The sequence below is a fragment of the Bos indicus genome, chromosome 10, assembly GCF_029378745.1.
Source record: "Bos indicus isolate NIAB-ARS_2022 breed Sahiwal x Tharparkar chromosome 10, NIAB-ARS_B.indTharparkar_mat_pri_1.0, whole genome shotgun sequence".
NCBI lineage: Eukaryota > Metazoa > Chordata > Mammalia > Artiodactyla > Bovidae > Bos > Bos indicus.
Genome location: NC_091769.1, coordinates 101010696 through 101027445, shown reverse-complemented (window position 1 = coordinate 101027445; position 16750 = coordinate 101010696). Strand labels below are relative to the sequence as shown.

Sequence of the window (16750 nt, the reverse complement as noted above, 5' to 3'; positions counted from 1 at the left end):
CTGTTTTTGTGCCCTGCAGACTTGTATTTGGGCTGCTATTCTGCCCATAAATAATCGGTGCCATTTGGAGCAAGTCTGTTCATCTGTAAAATGGAAATAAAAATAGCGCCTGCTTATAAGGGGCTAAGAGACGAGAAGACGCAGGTACAGTGACTCAGCGCCTCTGAGCTGCCGTCGCTACTAATCTCCCTTCCCCCCTTCCTCCTGACGCCCCCTCCTCTCTTCCTGTCCTCTCGGTTCACCCCCAAAGGTGGGACCAGCCCCCCCGCTGCCCTGAGTCTCTCAAGCAGCCTGTCTGCTCCCCCTGGACCTGGCTCCACAGGGAGCCGCTCCCTTCGTTCCCTCACTCACGGCCATCTCCTGCGTCTCATCAGCGAGGCCCAGACCACATTCTGGCTTCAGACTCAAGCTTTCTCCTGGCCTCCCACAGCTGCTTGACCCCTTGCGGGGCGGCTTCTTGATGTCTTGACCATGAACCCACCTGTCCTAGTTCCCAATAAAAAAGCCCCCAGATCTGCTGGGTAGGACGTAGCCCCTGCTTAGGAAGGGAGGCAGTGGGGTTTCTGTAGCAGGGAAATAAAACCATTTCAAGTGTTTACCATAGAAGGATTTTTTTTTAAATAGACTTTTAAAAATCACAGGTTTAAACTGACAGAGAAGTTGAGAAAATGGCAAAAAAGTACCCATCCATCTCACACTCACTTTCCCTTATTACAAACATCTTACACGTCAGTGATTGGTACTATTACAATCAATGAACCAATATTGATACAGTATTACCAGCTAAAATCCATACTTTATTTAGATTTTCTTAGTTTTTACCTGGTGTTTTTACCTTTTTCTGCCCCTTGATCCCATCCAGTATACCACAGTACATGGAGTTGTCATATCTCCTTAAAGCTCCTCTTTGCTGTAGCAGTTCTCAGCATTTCCTGGTTTTTAATGACTCTACTGGGGCTTCCCTGGTGGCTAAGTAAAGAATCCATCTGCAGTGCGGGAGACCTGGGTTCTATCCCTGGGTTGGGAATATTCCCTGGAGAAGGGAATGGCAACCCACTCCAGGATTCTTGCCAGGAGAATCCCCAGAGACAGAGGAACCTGGTGGGCTACAGTCCCTGGGGTTCAAAGAGTCGGACATGATGGAGCAACTAAGCACAGCACTGCATCCTTTTGAGGAGTACTGCTCAGGTCATTTTGTAAATTACCCGTCCACAGAAGGGATTTAATGCAGGGCATTGCCCTACAGGTGATGGAGGATCTGAGACGCAAACAGAGGAAGAAGAAGCTACAAGCAACTAATTTTAGCAGAAAGTCATTAACATCATTAAGCTGGAGAGTTAACGGGAAGTCGTAGTTTTACCTCAGCCAAGGGCTGGGATCACCTGGCAGAAGCCTTAGTCAGATGCAGTCACAGCTGGAGATGCTGTCAGAGGCAAGAGGGAGGTGAAGAAATTCTCTGGCCTTAACTTTCCTCCCACCTTCCACTCTCTCTCCAACACTGCTCATGGGCCGTATCTAGCTATTAGCCACCTGGCCCAGGATTCTGTAAATCTCGGCCTGCAAGAGTCAGCTCCTAGCAAAATAGAGCAGAGGGTGAGGCTGAGACGGGCTCTAAAGGTGAGCTGGTCTAAGACTGGGACCACTGACATTTGATCACCCTGTACCTGTGAGGCAGGGGATAGATGAGCCCCACCCTAGAGGGTAAAGCAATGGGAGATGCATCCCCTATGGACTGAAACTCTAAGACAAGAACAGCAGGATGATTAAGGGAGGAGGCTGGGCCCTGCCTAGACCACATGTTTCTCGTTCTCGAAGTCAGCAGACCGCCCTGACCACACATGGGCAGAAAGGCTCTTTGGAGGCCAAAGGAGACTTATATCAAGGGATGTTCTACCCAGATGCCTTTTTGGTAAAATCCTTCTTGGCTAAGAGATGCGTGTGCACACATGGGAGAATCCTCTGAGTGCGTGCTAAGTCGCTTCAGTTGAGTTTGACTCCATGGACTGTAGCCCACCAGGCTCCCCTGTTCATGGGACTCTTTGGGCAAGAATACTGGAGTGGGTTGCCGTTTCCTTCTCCAGGGGATCTTCCAACCCAGGGACTGATCCCAGGCCTCCTGCATTGCAGGTGGATTCTTTACCATCTGAGCCACTAGGGAAGCCCTGGGGGGATTCTGAGATATACCAGACACAGACTGTGAACCGGGCAAATCAAAAGGATTGGCCAAAGGAAACGCAGAAGAAATACCCCATAAAAGTAATTCAAACTGCCCGAGGGCACGACTCAGGAGCTCTGAGTTTGCCTGTGGGCCTAGCCACACACACTGTGCTCTTTTCCTCTTAATAAATACTTTACTTGTTTCACCACTTCCTGTCTTTGTGGGAATTCTTTTTGGCAAAGCCAAAGGCCCAGGGCTCTTGTCAATGATCACAAGTCTAGTGGCTAGGATCTGGCGCTTCCGCCACCACCACCCAGCCCAATCTCTGGCTGGGAGCCCGAGCGCTGCTCCACGCTGCCGCAGTCCCAGGCTGTCCGAGATCACCTGTAACACGGTTTTCCTGCAGCACTTATACCACCGCCCTGCGACTGTGCTTGTCTGAGGGCTCTGTATGATGCATTCTTTATTTTGTATACTCAGAGCCTAGAACAGTGCCTTGCTGACAGGTTTTCGACATGTGACGTGTTTCTCCTGACCAGCCCATCTTCCGGTGCGCTCTGGCTTTGAGGGACTGCTCGCCACTAGCTTTCCTTTCCAGTTTCTGATCCCCTCCTATTGGTGCTAAGATGACTTTCGGCCTAGCATTTGTAACATTTGAAGGCCGCAGTGGATGGTGTGACTATAATGAGATCGTTTTTTTTTTTAATTAAAAAAAATTGTTTAAGTCTTTATTGAATTTGTAGCAGTACTGCTTATGTTTTTTATACTCAGGGTTTTTGGCTGCGAGGTATATGGGATCTTAGTTCCCCAACCAGGGGAACCCACACCCCCGGCACTGGAAGGCAAAATCTTAACCACTTAACTGCTGGGGAAGTCCCTAGACCAGTTGTGACGAACTCACAGAGTAAGTTTTGCATTAATCCTTCCAAGTCCACGTCTTCCAAGGACTCAGCCACGCCTAGCCGCCTCCTTATGGGCTGCGTAAGAAAAGGAAAGAATCGTTTTTTAAGAACCCTGCCCTCACCTGGCTGGTATTTAGGTGGTTTGGGACCCATCATGAGAGAAGTTACATTTCCTTTTGGTGGAGGGGAGGAGGAAGTGGAGTGCCACAGACAGAACTGACTGGTGACTTTCCCAGGGGCGCAGGAGGGCTGAGGAGTCACGCCCCACTTGTCACCGGCCCGGACAGGATGGCCAGACTCTCTCCAACAGGCCACCTGCAATCGGAAACTTCTGAGGTTCCAGAGGTCCTGTGTACTTTCAGTGCTGGGACTGAGGAAACCTCCCTCCTCCACGTGTCACGTGGAGCCAGCCTCTGATAAGTGTGAAAAGGCCAGCGGGTGACAGGGGCATTGCTTAGCCCCAGCGCTCCGAGCTTTCAGTCTGCCAGGGTGCCCTAGTCCACCACAGGACAGAAATCTGACCAGTCAGCTTCCTTGTTTAGCAGAGATGAAAACCTTTGCAACTAGCTTCTTAGTTCCATTCTGGTAGAGCGCTGCTCTGCAACAGGTAAGAAATTGTGACTACAGGAACCTGTGTTTCGGATGCCTCATTTTCCATCGTGTTTGTAGGGAAACAGTTGGGAGGCCAGGTGGGCACTTGAAAAAGCAGGAATCAGTTGGAAATGCTGGAATCTTAGTTGAGGATCTCAGCTGCTCTAAGGACCAGCTGTGTGATTTTGGACAAGTCACTGTATTCTTTAGGACCTCCACTTCCTTGTTTGAAAACCAGGGATTATAGTGTCTGTTTTATCACAGAAGCGGAGTAAGGACTACATGAGATGTCTGCGGGAGGACTTTGAAGATGGACAAGTGTGACATAGTACAGCTATTTCTTTGCGTGGACATCAGGCAGCAGAAAAGGTGCCTTTGATGTTTAATTAATGCTAAAAATCTTCCATTACATTTATTTAGCTATAATTGGGAAGGAGGAGGGCAAGAGTAATTTTCGAAGGGACTTTTTGAGGTCCTAAAATAGAAACTCAGAAAACACATATTTGCTTTTCCTTTTGGTGTCAAACCACGGTAGCATTGTTACTAGCAGCTTTGCAGAACTGTGACCTTCAAACTTGGTGATGTCAAAGACGGAAAGAAAGCTCCCAGTCTTGAAGACTTTTAAACAGGCTTTTCAAACTGAAGCACTTTTATTTTGAATTGCGAGCTAATAGAAATGTCCTCTTAGATGAGTATTTGCAAGTTTAAAAGCTGCCTTCCAGGTGGGCCCCAGGAAACGCCTGTGCTGAGCGGGTGCTGAAGGCCCTTTTGGGAGCAAATGAGGGAAATCTCTTCCTGTCAACAGACTTTCTGCAGTTAGAGGAATCTGGAACTTACATTTCCCCTAATTGCGCATAAACTGATTTGTGTATACATCTAGGGTCATCACTTACTTTCAGTTTAGTGAATTTGTGAATTTTTGCATTTGTTTTAATTTGTAATTAAGTTTCCTCCACGAAGCACACCATATGCCACCATTAATTCTTGCTCGTTGATTTCTTAGGAGATACATGAGTGCGTATTCTGATGCAATTTTTGAGGTCTTTTGAAAATCAAATGACTACGTGTTTAGCCATATGGGCCTTTGTTATTTAAAACAGCACATGATAAAGTAAGAGCAAAATGCAGAAGGACGTGTTGGGGGGAAAAATCGCTGGAAAACTGTTTAAAACTTAAGCACACCATTTTCGATCTTAAAAAAAAATTTAGGGGGGGGGCGTTATATTTTTGAAACCTGTCACTTCTGATCCCGTAGGGTCTCTCACACTCTGAATGTAGACTGTCTCAAGTGCAGCAGGCGAAACTGCGGGAACCCGGGACCCCCCAGTGCCTGAGGCGGGGGCTGCAGATGCGAACACCCGCCTCCCGCGCATTCCGCGGGCGCCCCTGTTTTCCTCTCGGCGTCCCGGGCGGGGATCCGCCCGGCTCGCCCGCACCTGCCGCGGCCGCGGCTCGGCCTGCGCGGGGACGGACGTGCGGCTGCAGGCGGGCGGCGCGCGCTAGGACCCGGCGGGCCCGCACCCGTGGAGCCGCCGACCCGGGCGGGCGCCGGGCTGGAGCCGGGTTCCGGCCGCGATCGGCGGCAGCTCGGCCCGGAGACGGCGCGGCCCGGCGGCGGGGCCCCCGCGAGTCCAGCGCCGCCGCGGCCCCCCGATGCGGCCGCGAGGAGCCCGGGGCGCGCGGCCGATCGCAGGTAACGACCGGGGGGCCCCCTCTCCCGCCCCCGCAGCCCCTGCTCTGCTTCGGCATTGTCGCGGGGCGCCCTCGCCGTTCGGGCTCGGCTGCATTTTGGGGGCGCCCGGGGCTCCTTCTAAGGTGCCCGCCCCCGTGTCCCCAGCTGGTTTCGGATGGATTTATAGCCTGCACTTCACATGGGAGAGATCCGGGGGACGGCGAGTTGCTTATTTTTCATTAGTTCTGTCTCAAAAGTAAGTTCATTAAAAAAAAAAGTTTCTCAGGAATGTGTGGATAGTCACTTTAAAAATAAAAAATAAAAAAACCCCAGCAGACAAATGGATAATTTATTAAAATGGTCAAATAATTGCAGTAATTCCGTTAATTACTTTCTGAGTCTTTACTTTTGTGGGCTCCCCAAGACATTACTTTTATTTTCAAGGAACTAACGTGTTAAATGTGGAGTTTGTCTGGCGGCGTTTGCAGCATTGCTGTCGCAACTGTTTTGCTATCAATTATAAACAGAGTGTCAAACGTGGGGGCAGTTTAAACCTCTTTTCAAATACTGTAACTGGTTATCCTGATATGACATCTACAGACGAGAGTTTCCTTTGAAGGCAGTAAGAATATTTCTCTTTTTGGAGAAGCCTTGTTTGGCGGAGAAAAACCATGATTCCTGGCTGGGGAGGCTGGAGAGACTATTTTTCATGCTTTGTTTATACTGCCCGATTGACATTTGGGGAAGGGAAAACGCGGTCTTTCTCGGCAGCTTTTCATGGTGGGATTATTAATTTATTTAATTTATTAGTTTCAATTGGTTGGGTTCGGGGAGTCCTCTGTCATAGGATATGCTTAAAGGTGACACATTTGCCAGCAGTTGGGACACAGGATTGCAAATGTGAAATGTGCTTCAGCCCCAAGGTCTGGTCTGCTGGGAGCTCCCTTGGGGAGCTGTCCTGGGCTGGGTGGGACTGGCTCATTGAGGAAAAAGGGACTCATTTTCCTCCGCTAAGGAAGACATCCTGTTATATTCCTTTTGTTCCCTGTTTTTCATTGATCGCCTGCTCTGCCTGAGAGAGGGGAGAGCGCAGAGCTCGGAAGACTGCACAGATGACTCCAGCCCACTCTGCTCTCACACGGATTGGTCAGTTAGATGGAGACTTAGAGAAACAGTCACCCAAACCGTCTTTGAAAATCATGCTGTAATTTCAGAGTAGCCTTCTCGGGCCCAGATTTCTGCAAGGTTGATTTTTAACTCGGGTGCACTTGGGTTGAGACACCTTGGTATTTAGTTTTTTGCTGTTGCTTCTATTCAGATAAAGTAGGCCATTTTGGTGACAAATTTCTTTGCAGACGTCAGCTACTAGCTTGCATTTGTAGACATATCGCTTTACAATACGATCTCGGTGATTTCTGCTTGGGAGTTGTAGAATGCAAAGTTATTCAACTCAGAATAATTTTTCCTGACCGTTTTTCGGATCTGAAGAGTTAAATATTACCATCAGTGGAGGGGTGCTTAACTGTATCTTTGCTTTGATAATATAAGTGTCTTGTGCATGTATCATGCACTAAATTTCTAAATTGTAGTCTGTAACAGTGAAAGAAAAAGGCAGTGCATGAAGAGCCAACAATCAAAATCATTGTGCACTCAAGAAATTGTGACATCTGGTTTGAGGAGAATGCTTTTCAGATTCAAGAAAAAGGGCATCCCTCACCTTAAAAGAATGTGAGTTGGTAAAGGTGAAATGTTCTATGTAAGAGGAGAAACATAAGGCCGGGGGACAACTCCATTTGAGGCTTGAAACACCCTAATTACAGAAAGACCGTCCCAGAAGTTGTTAAATGTATAAACACTTTTCTGATTGGCTTAAAAATTTAGACACAGGAAGTGGATGGTATCTAATAACCGATGAGTAGAGACATGGTTGTCATGGAAACTGAAAGGAGTAACTTCCCCCCACCCCCCAACACACATACACTACCAGAACCACCACTTAAAAAAAAAAAAAGCCTGCATGTCATCACAGATGCCTGGAGAACATGCTGGCTTCTGTAAGCTTTCCCACAGCATCTGTTGAAACCTGAGACTGTGCCTGTCAAATCAAGGTCATTTTACAACAACAACCAAAAACGCAGTCTCCTGGATTTCATAACTGTGTTTTTATTGAAAAGATGTGAGGAAAAGGGCTGAAAGCACGGTACTTTGCATTTTGTTACCTCGGAGTTGCGCCAGGGAAGGCCGAGAAGCGTGTATTTGATCACTTAATTGTGGGAGCAAACTGATTCGTGTGTCTGCTGTTTGTGGAGCTGTAAAGACTAGGCTGTTACCTGGGGCGGAAGAGTCACGTGGGGACAGTATAATGAAGAGTTTCTGTTTGCAAGAGACTTCAAACTTGAACTGTAGCAACAGAATGTAAAGAACTGTGGCATTTTGGAGCTTTGCTCTAAGGCTCCCCGTGCAGGATGGTTGGCGAATCTGGTGCTTTGGCGAGGATAAGCAAGGGTGCTCTCAGTAACCGAGCAGGGGAAGGACACTCCTACACAGAATTAGAGCTCTTTCAAAACTCCAATTATTATTATTCCGTTAACTTAGAAAAACTTTCCTTTTCTGTGGCTAGAGAAGAGTGCTGTAGTTTTTAGGATAATCGAGAGGCTCCCCAGCTCAGGGTTGGGAATACGGTCAGTGTCTCGGTGGTGGTTTTAGTGAGTAGAGGAAAGAAAGGGGAAATGTTTGGGGCTCTCCCCCTTTCACTTTGCTAAGTGAGACATTAGCCAAGGAGGCTGAATTGTGACTTTGGGGGATGACATTGAAGCTTGTAAATATAAAGCCAGTACACTTCTTACATTTTTTTCTAATCTTGTCCATGTGGTCTTTAAATTTTGAAGTGCTTGATATTCATTTAGAAATATCCTTCTTACAGTCATGATGATTTATAGCTTTGTATGGCTTAATCTTAATTGAAAATGGTCAATTTTAATCTCAATTAACTAACACTTTGATCTTTAAAAAAAAAAACAAGCAGAAAATTTCCCTTGTTTTCATCAACTAATTGCATAGAGGGGGAGCAGAGAGAGGAGGTGGAAAGAATTCTAAATGTACTGTAATATTTACTTACTACCCTGCATCTGTGTCATAGGAAATATAGATATTAGAAGCAATACAGCATCATTGGGGGTGATTTAGCACGTATTCATGATCCCATGTGGTCAGATGTTTAACTGATTGAGATTTGGTGAAAAAGTTATGCCTTAATGGCATAACTGTTCTCTTTAGCAAAGGATTTCCTGTAAGGAGCTTTCTTATCTTCAACTATGTTCATTGGCAGGAAACTTGTCAGTTGCTTGTTTTTACAAACTGAAGGAAATGAATGGGATTTGTTAGTTTCAAGAATCTGCCTTCATGCGCCATTGTCTGTGAAGTAGTTTGCTCAGAACAGTTCATTTTTAAATGGACTGTTGAGGAGTACAATTAAATTACTTCAGGTCTTTGGCATTTCTGTTCATTTATTTTTGGCTTTGAGATTAGAAAAATTGATCATTATACCGCTATGTACAACTTATTTGACCAACACACGTTAACAAGATGTTCAATAAAATCCCAGTTCATTTTCAGTTGTCAGATGTATAGACACTGACTGAAGTTGGCGTTTTTTGATGAGTATGCCAAATTTCTAATAAGTAGCCCAGAATACCAATCAAATGCCAGTTTTGTGGAGAGGTGAAGGGAAAGAGGCAGCTCATTCCTCTCTTGGCTTGTAACAGTAAAATCCATAAAGATTAAATGTCAGGTGTGCCTCTGTTGCTGACGGTTTACGGGAGAGTTGGAATTTGAGGCGGGGGTGTAGTCAAAGCCAGGCTAGAGTCTATATGAGGAAAACAAATCATCACCTTGAAAGGATTTGTTGTGCAAACCTCTGGATTAATTTTTGAATATTATAAATAAATACGTTTAGTCCTTTCAATTCATGTTTCGAAGTTTGGAAGAGGAAACGGCGAGGTTCTTTAGAGGAAAAGAAGTACATGAACCTCCATTCACAGGGGACGGCCGGGAGGGTGTTAAGAGAGCCTCAGGGAGGGGACCGCCTGTTGCAATGGTTTTCACACATTTTTTAAGACATCACTTTGGTTTTATATTTAGCACCAAATGGAATCTTATGCAAGACCCTAATATGTGAGTGGAATAAAAAGAGAAATGCTTTGGCAGGAACCCAGCGCCAGGAGCCCACGGTCTTCTCCTGGGCTGTGCCCTGGGAGCCTGGGACCCCTGTGAGCTGTTGGGAAACCACTGCTTTTAAAGTGCCCCAAGTCTTCTTTAAGGAAGGCCCGGGGGAATTGCCTGCAGAGTCCTGGAACTTCTGAGATGAAGAGAGAAGTGACTTCTGCCCTTACAGTCGCAGAGGGCGCCTGTGCTCAGGGGAGTGAACAGGAGTGCAGACAGCGGCTCCGCTAAGCCGTTCTGTGCGGAGCCAGGCTGGACCGGCTTCGAAAGAGCCCTGCTTGTTGTGTCTGCGATGAGAGGAGGGCAGAGGAGGTTTGTAAAGGGCCTCCTTTCCTAGAAGTTACGGGAGCGGCGTGGAGGTGTTTGAGACGAGTGGATTCTCATCGTCTGGACGGTGGATTGATTCTGGTGCCACCCCAGGATCTGCTGTATCACTGTTCCTCTGTTTGTCAGTGAAGATGATTTCATATTAAGTGTCATTCATGAAATGAAGGTTTGCCAAGCTATGTAAACTGCTTGGCAGTCACAGTGGTGTTTTGAGTGTTGAGGAAAATGATAACACGCGGATGATATTTGAATATCATCAAATATTCTCGGATTGTCTCTTCTGTTATGAGATTTACTGAAATGGCAGTGTTGGGTCCCCCTTTTTACATCCCGGAGGCCATAAATACTAAGGTTTCTAGGGGTGGCGGGCGGAGGGATCCCCTCCCCTTCCACTAATTTTGACAACTCCGTGCTGCGCATGTGCGTGGTGACGGAAGGGAGGAGGAGTCCGCCGGCCAAGTGAGGTAGCATGTGCTTCCTAGGGCCCCAGCAGACCTCCCTGCGTTGTTTCTTGGGGGCTGCGCAGCTGGGGAGTTTACAGAAGTAGAAGGCATAGCCTCCTGTCCGACTCTTTGCGACCCCATGGACTGCAGCCCGCCAGGCTCCTCTGTCCATGTGATTCTCCAGGCAAGAATACGGCATGGTTAGCCATTCCCTTCTCCAGGGGATCTTCCCAACCCAGGGATCCAACCCGGGTCTCCCGCCTTGCAGGTGGCTTCTTGACTGTCTGAGCCGCCAGGGAAGCCCCTCCCGTCTGCAGGCTCCTGTTAGTTCCACTATGCTTCTGTTACCCGCGTGGGGTTGGAGGTGGTGATCAAAGTCATCAATATTCTGGGAAGCCACAGATCTTCCAACAATTTGTGCTGAAGCTTTTTCTTTTTTTAAAGAAGATATTTTCCTTAGAAAGATGAAGCTGATATAGGCACAAAATAGTTGGCTGTGGTAGCAGATAAAATGATTGTGTTTAACTTTCGTTTGTTGAATTGAGCTGAATGAAGGTTTTCACGTTTGGGCTGTGGAAAGCTATCTTATCCCTCCTCCCACCTGCATTTCAAAGAAGAAGGAGTGTGCCCCGTCATAGAACACCAACAGAGCCGTCGCAGGATGTGTTCATAGTAGCAGGCCAGCGATTCTCCTCCAGTGAGCATTTACTCTCCAGTGTTCCTGAGGACTTTGTTTTGGAACTCAAAGCTGTCCAAGGCACCGTGACCTCGATGAAGTTGGTAACGGAGGACTCCAAGTATTAGGTAGTGTGTGTTCGTTACCTCTGCAGATGGCACTTTATCTTAAAATCAGTTCAGTTCAGTTGCTCAGTCGTGTCGGACTCTCTGCGACCCCATGGACTGCAGCACGCCAGCCTCCCTGTCCATCACCAACTCCTGGAATTTACCCAAACTCATGTCCATTGAGTCGGTGATGCCATCCGACCATCTCATCCTCTGTCGTCACCTTCTCCTCCTGCCTTCAATCTTTCCCAAGCATCTTAAAATTCAGACAGTAGCGAATCCTACTTGAAGAGGTAATTTTTAGTATATTATACAAGGTTACATTTTAGGTAACCTCATATATCTCTTTAAACTCTGAAATGTTCTAACTTGGCAAACTTAACATTTTTGCAGCCTTTAAAATGAAAACAGTTACCATTTAATGACTAGTTAACACTTTCACTTTTGAAATAATGGCTCTAAATTAAGACTGTCATATTGTTTCATGGGACTGAATTTAGCATTTAGAATGGTCTTGGAAAAGAAATAAGTTACTCATGGTAAGTTTGGCAGTATTGGATAATACAGAAAAATCACCTCAAATCGATAAGGGCTTTTCATTTATCAGGTGCTGACCCAACTGACTCTTATGATAATCTAGTATTAATATAATGTTACTGCTACTAAGAAATAATGATAACATGTATTACTGTGCCACTTTACGGATGAAGAAGCCTAGGTCACTATGTTTCCAGGGCCGAAAGCCTCTGGTAGCCGACGCGCTCTCACCCTCAGGCCCCCTGCCTCCAGGTTGCAGGCATTTCCCAGCCACTGGCTTCCTCACCACCGCTCCGTGTGTCTCGTCCAGGTTGATTCTTGAGAGCTCCGTCCACGCTTGAGACGGAGTCTCCTCCCAGGAGAAAATGGCAGGGGTGGCGGTGGGGTAATATTTGTTGTGATTTTGGCAAGAAGTAGGGTTTTACTTCTTGACATTCTGTGTTCCCATATCTTCTGACCATTACTGGTGAGAGGAACTTTTTAGCTCCCTTGTCAGAGGTTATCCTCCTTAATCCGTCTTCGTCTTTTGAATTTCCCTTCATGCATCCCTGAGCACATTCACCTAGTTGGTAAACAAAAGGCTCTTACGCAGGGATATGATTTTCTTGAATTACCCAAATATTACATTTAGAATTTCTCGTGGGGGCATCCATAAAGACAGGTTTCCTGGACAACGTTCTCTTTTATTATTGTTGCTGAGCCCCTCAGTCATGTCTGACTCTTTGCGACCCTGTGGACTGCAGCACGCCGGGTTCCCCTGTCCTTCACTCTCTTTTATAATTCACACGAACTACGTAACACACTCAGACATGCCAATATGGAGATATCTCCTTTATTTCTTTCAGAATGGGAAAAAAAAAAAAAACTGGCTTAAATTGTCAGATTAAGAGGGTGTTGGCTCTCTCCTTCTTGGGACACCCTTACGTATAAATTGTACAAACTCCACATGTGTTTATAGAGACCGAGCAAAACTGGGCTAGTCTGATTTCCTCATCTAAGCAAGGAGCTCTGCTCTTCTGCTATCAAAGGGAAAGAAGACAAGTTAAATCTTCACCGGGCATCCCACTAGGCCTGGGATGTGTGTGACCGGTTAGAACTCGAAATGGAACCCATGTGGACATTTTCAATAACGATGCATGTGCCTGGCACTTTCCAATTGTCCTGAAGATTTCAGGTGAATGGTCAGTAACAAATTCATATTTCACATGCAGGCTATCACAGATTTCGCATGTGAAATCATTTTAAAGAATTGATCTAGGGACATGCTCAAGATATATATGCACCAGTCTGGGGAAACGAGTCATACACCCATTCATTCAATGAACAGTTACTGAGCGACTGCTGCGTGCAGGGGACTGTGCTCCGTGATAGGGATGTAAAGGGGAAGCAGTCGCTGGCATCCATTGTCTAACTGACTGGCTTCTTAAACTGGAAGTATCCCCCAGCGTGGCTCTTGTGAAGTTCATGTTCTAAACTGATCTTGACAGACGGAAGTGACACCCTTCCTGAGTTCCTCTCTGCAGGTATAAATGCCTGTTGTTTTAGTTTCGAAGTTGTTCCTGCCAGGAGGATTCCGGTGTGGGTAGTTTATCTGGGCGACGACCCCAGGAAGAAGTGGGAGGTGGGCCACCAGTGGGGAGTGGTCCATTCCTCCCGCCCTAAACCCTGCCCGCATCCCTGGCTACCCTGCTCAGGGGAGCCCAGAACAACCGCTTGTCTTGTGGGCCGTGTATCTCATTTGTCGCCAGGGTTCCTTGCTGCTGTCTTTGAAATCCTCCTCGTGGTCACCTCCTCATCTTGAGTTTCGGTGCCTCCCTCTGAGAATATGGCCGGAAACCTGGGGGTTCTGTCCCTCCTGACTCCTTCCCTTCTTCCGTCCTGCTGAAGACCTCTGTCCCTAAACTGCTCCAAAGAGGGGAGCTGGGCTTCTTCTCCGTCCTCTGTCTAAGGCTTCAGATGCTGGAGGGCTGTGGGCACATGGACATCCCTCTCCTCAGAGGTGCCTGCTCTATCAAGAGGTAGAATCCCCCAAGCAGCAAACCCCTGCACTGCCTTCCTGTCTCCTTTCTCTTTGCCATCATTAACTGGACTCAGGAAAGGGTGGGCTCTTCTTTCACTCCCCCTCCACCATCCCATCCTTCCACCATCCAGGCAGAAAGATGAGGGACTTCACTGTCCCTTGTGGGTGAAGGCAGCATCTCCCACTGCCGTCAGGTCGGTTCTCTGAGCTGGGTCCTCCAGACTCCTGTAAAGGGTGAAGATCCCGTCCCTGACTTTCAAGGCTGTGGAATTTCTGCCTGTGGCAAAGTCTACTAGCTTCCCGCATACGTTCCTTAACTACCACGTTTCTAAGACTCCCTTGTAGCTAAGAATGGCAAAATTCTTTCTGCTTGGATGTAAGTAGATGTGAAGTGTATTGTTTCTGGTTTGTATCCTTGTTTTTCTTTATAATGTTGCCACACACTTTTTTGTTGTGAAACTGCATATAGTTTAGTTGTGCGTGCTTTCATATAAATGGAAACATCATGCATGTACACACACAAATGCACACCATTTGTAATATATATGGATATATAGTATAGACATGTATATTTATATATATGTAAACATATGGTGTCTGTGTATTTGTCTGTGGTTACATTTGTAGACAGATGGTTTTTTAAGTGAGCACACCTACGTAACCAGCACCTATATTAAAATAATAGAATGTTAGCTTCACCCAAGAAGTCCCCTCATGACCCTGAGCCATCATCTTTTGCAAGATGACCACTATCCTAGTTTGATCTACTTTTTTTTTTTTGACTGAGAGAAGTGTGTTCAGTTCAGTTCAGTTCAGTTGCTCAGTCGTGTCTGACTCCTTGCAACCCCATGAATCCTAGCACCCCAGGCCTCCCTGTCCATCACCAACTCCCGGAGTTCACTTAGACTAACATCCATCGAGTCAGTGATGCCATCCAGGCATCTCATCCTCTGTCGTCCCCTTCTCCTCCTGCCCTCAATCCCTCCCAGCATCAGGGTCTTTTCCAGTGGGTCAACTCTTCACATGAGATGGCCAAAGTACTGAAGTTTCAGCTTTAGCATCATTCCTTCCAAAGAAATCCAAGGGCTGATCTCCTTCAGAATGGACAGGTTGGATCTCCTTGCAGTCCAAGGGACTCTCAAGAGTCTTCTCCAACACCACAGTTCAAAAGCCTCAATTCTTCGGCGCTTAGCTTTCTTCACAGTCCAACTCTCACATCCATACATGACCACTGGAAAAACCATAGCCTTGACGAGATGGACCTTTGTTGGCAAAGTAATGTCTCTGCTTTTGAATATGCTATCTAGGTTGGTCATAACTTTCCTTCCAAGGAGTAAGCGTCTTTTAATTTCATGGCTGCAGTCACCATCTGCAGTGATTTTGGAGCCCCCAAAAATAAAGTCTGACACTGTTTCCACTGTTTCCCCATCTATTTCCCATGAAGTGATGGGACCAGATGCCATGATCTTTGTTTGCTGAATGTTGAGCTTGAAGCCAACTTTTCCACTCTCCACTTTCACTTTCATCAAGAGGCTTTTGAGTTCCTCTTCACTTTCTGCCATAAGGGTGGTGTCATCTGCATATGTGAGGTGATTGATATTTCCCTTGGCAATCTTGATTCCAGCTTGTGCTTCTTCCAGCCCAGTGTTTCTCATGATGTACTCTGCATATAAGTTAAATAATGTCTTACTAAGATGATAGATTATAATTTTTTTCTTGATATATTTTGAAGTTACACTATCTGGTATATACACATTTAGAATTCTTGTGCCTTCTTGGAGATTTGAATTTTAATTATTATTATGAAAAAAAAAATAAAGTCGCTCAGTCATGTCCAACTCTTTGCGACCCCATGGGCAGTAGCCTGCACCAGGCTCCTCCGTCCATGGGATTTTCTAGGCAAGAGTACTGGAGTGGGTTGCCATTTCCTTCTCCAGGGAATCTTCCCAACCCAGGGATCAAACCCAGGTGTCCCGCATTGTAGACGGACACTTTACCATCTGAGCCGATTCTCACAGCACTTTTTATCTTAAAGTGTGTTTTGTCTGGCATCTGTGCGACAATTCTAGACCACAGTGGGACACAATCAGCTTCTTCATTGTTGGTTTTTCCTACTAGGTTTCTGCTCTTTGTTTTCTCAAATTCTCTACATCCTATACTATGTTTTTAGATAATTTCATTTGTTTGCTTGTTTTTGGCTGTGCTGGCTCTTGGTTGCTGGGGGGCTTTGCTGCGGTTGCAGCGGGGTGGGGGGGGCTGCGCTCTAGTTGCCCTGTGTGGGCCTCTCGCGGTGGTGGCCTGTCCTGTGGAGCACTGGCTGTACAGGGTGAAGCGTCAGTGTCTGCGTTGCATAGGTGGTTCCGCAGTTGTGGTTCCCGGACTCTACAGCACAGGCTCAGTTGTTGTGGTGCAAGGGCTTAGTCGCCCTGAGGCATGTGGGGTCTTCCAGTGTCTCCTGCAGTGGCAGGCAGATCCCTTACCTCTGAGCCACCAGGGAAGCCCCAGATCCTGTGATTTAAATGCATCTTTTATAAATGACATAATGCTGGATCTTTTTGTGGAGTCTATAATATCTTTTACATGAAATATGTAATCCATTTATATTTGTTGCAATTTCAGATTTATTTCAATGTATTCCTTCATGCTATTTCATTCTTTCAATTTGTCCCAACTCTTCACATGTCTCTTCCTTTCTTCTATTGAGTTGACTTTTCCCCTTGTTTCATATGTTACGCTACAGTAGTTTGGAAGTTTTCCACTCTGTTATTATTCTTCTAGTGGTTCTCTGGAAATTTCAGCATGTGTACTATATTAAGAGCTTGAAGGGAATCACTATCTTTCCTTTCCTCCTAAACAATGCAGGGACTTTAGATCATCTAATTCCAGTCATTACCACCCCTCACCCCCTCCCCTGCTAGCTTGGGTCCCATTTTTCGCCCATTGTTTTAGTTCTGTGTTTTTATTTTAGCCTTGTAGGTTATGCTGTGCTATGCTATGTCACTTCAGTCCTGTCCGACTCTGTGTGACCCCATAGACGGCAGCCCACCAGGCTTCCCCATCCCTGGGATTCTCCAGGCAAGAACACTGGAGTGGGTT

General features: G+C 46.5%; 1 protein-coding gene across 7 annotated transcripts in view; it reads left to right on the top strand.

The window, feature by feature from the left end:
• The first annotated feature begins 3540 nt into the window (after positions 1-3540).
• Positions 3541-16750, top strand: part of FOXN3 (forkhead box N3) — a 452985-nt gene continuing 439775 nt past the window's right edge. For 2 of the 7 annotated variants that reach the window (XM_070796769.1, XM_070796757.1), the window contains exon 1: positions 5190-5344. The gene's annotated coding sequence lies outside the window, so the exon portion shown is untranslated. Of the gene's footprint in view, positions 3668-5189; positions 5580-16750 lie in introns of those variants that run through there. The other 5 variants (XM_070796763.1, XM_070796770.1, XM_070796761.1 and 2 more) reach the window with 5 other exon arrangements.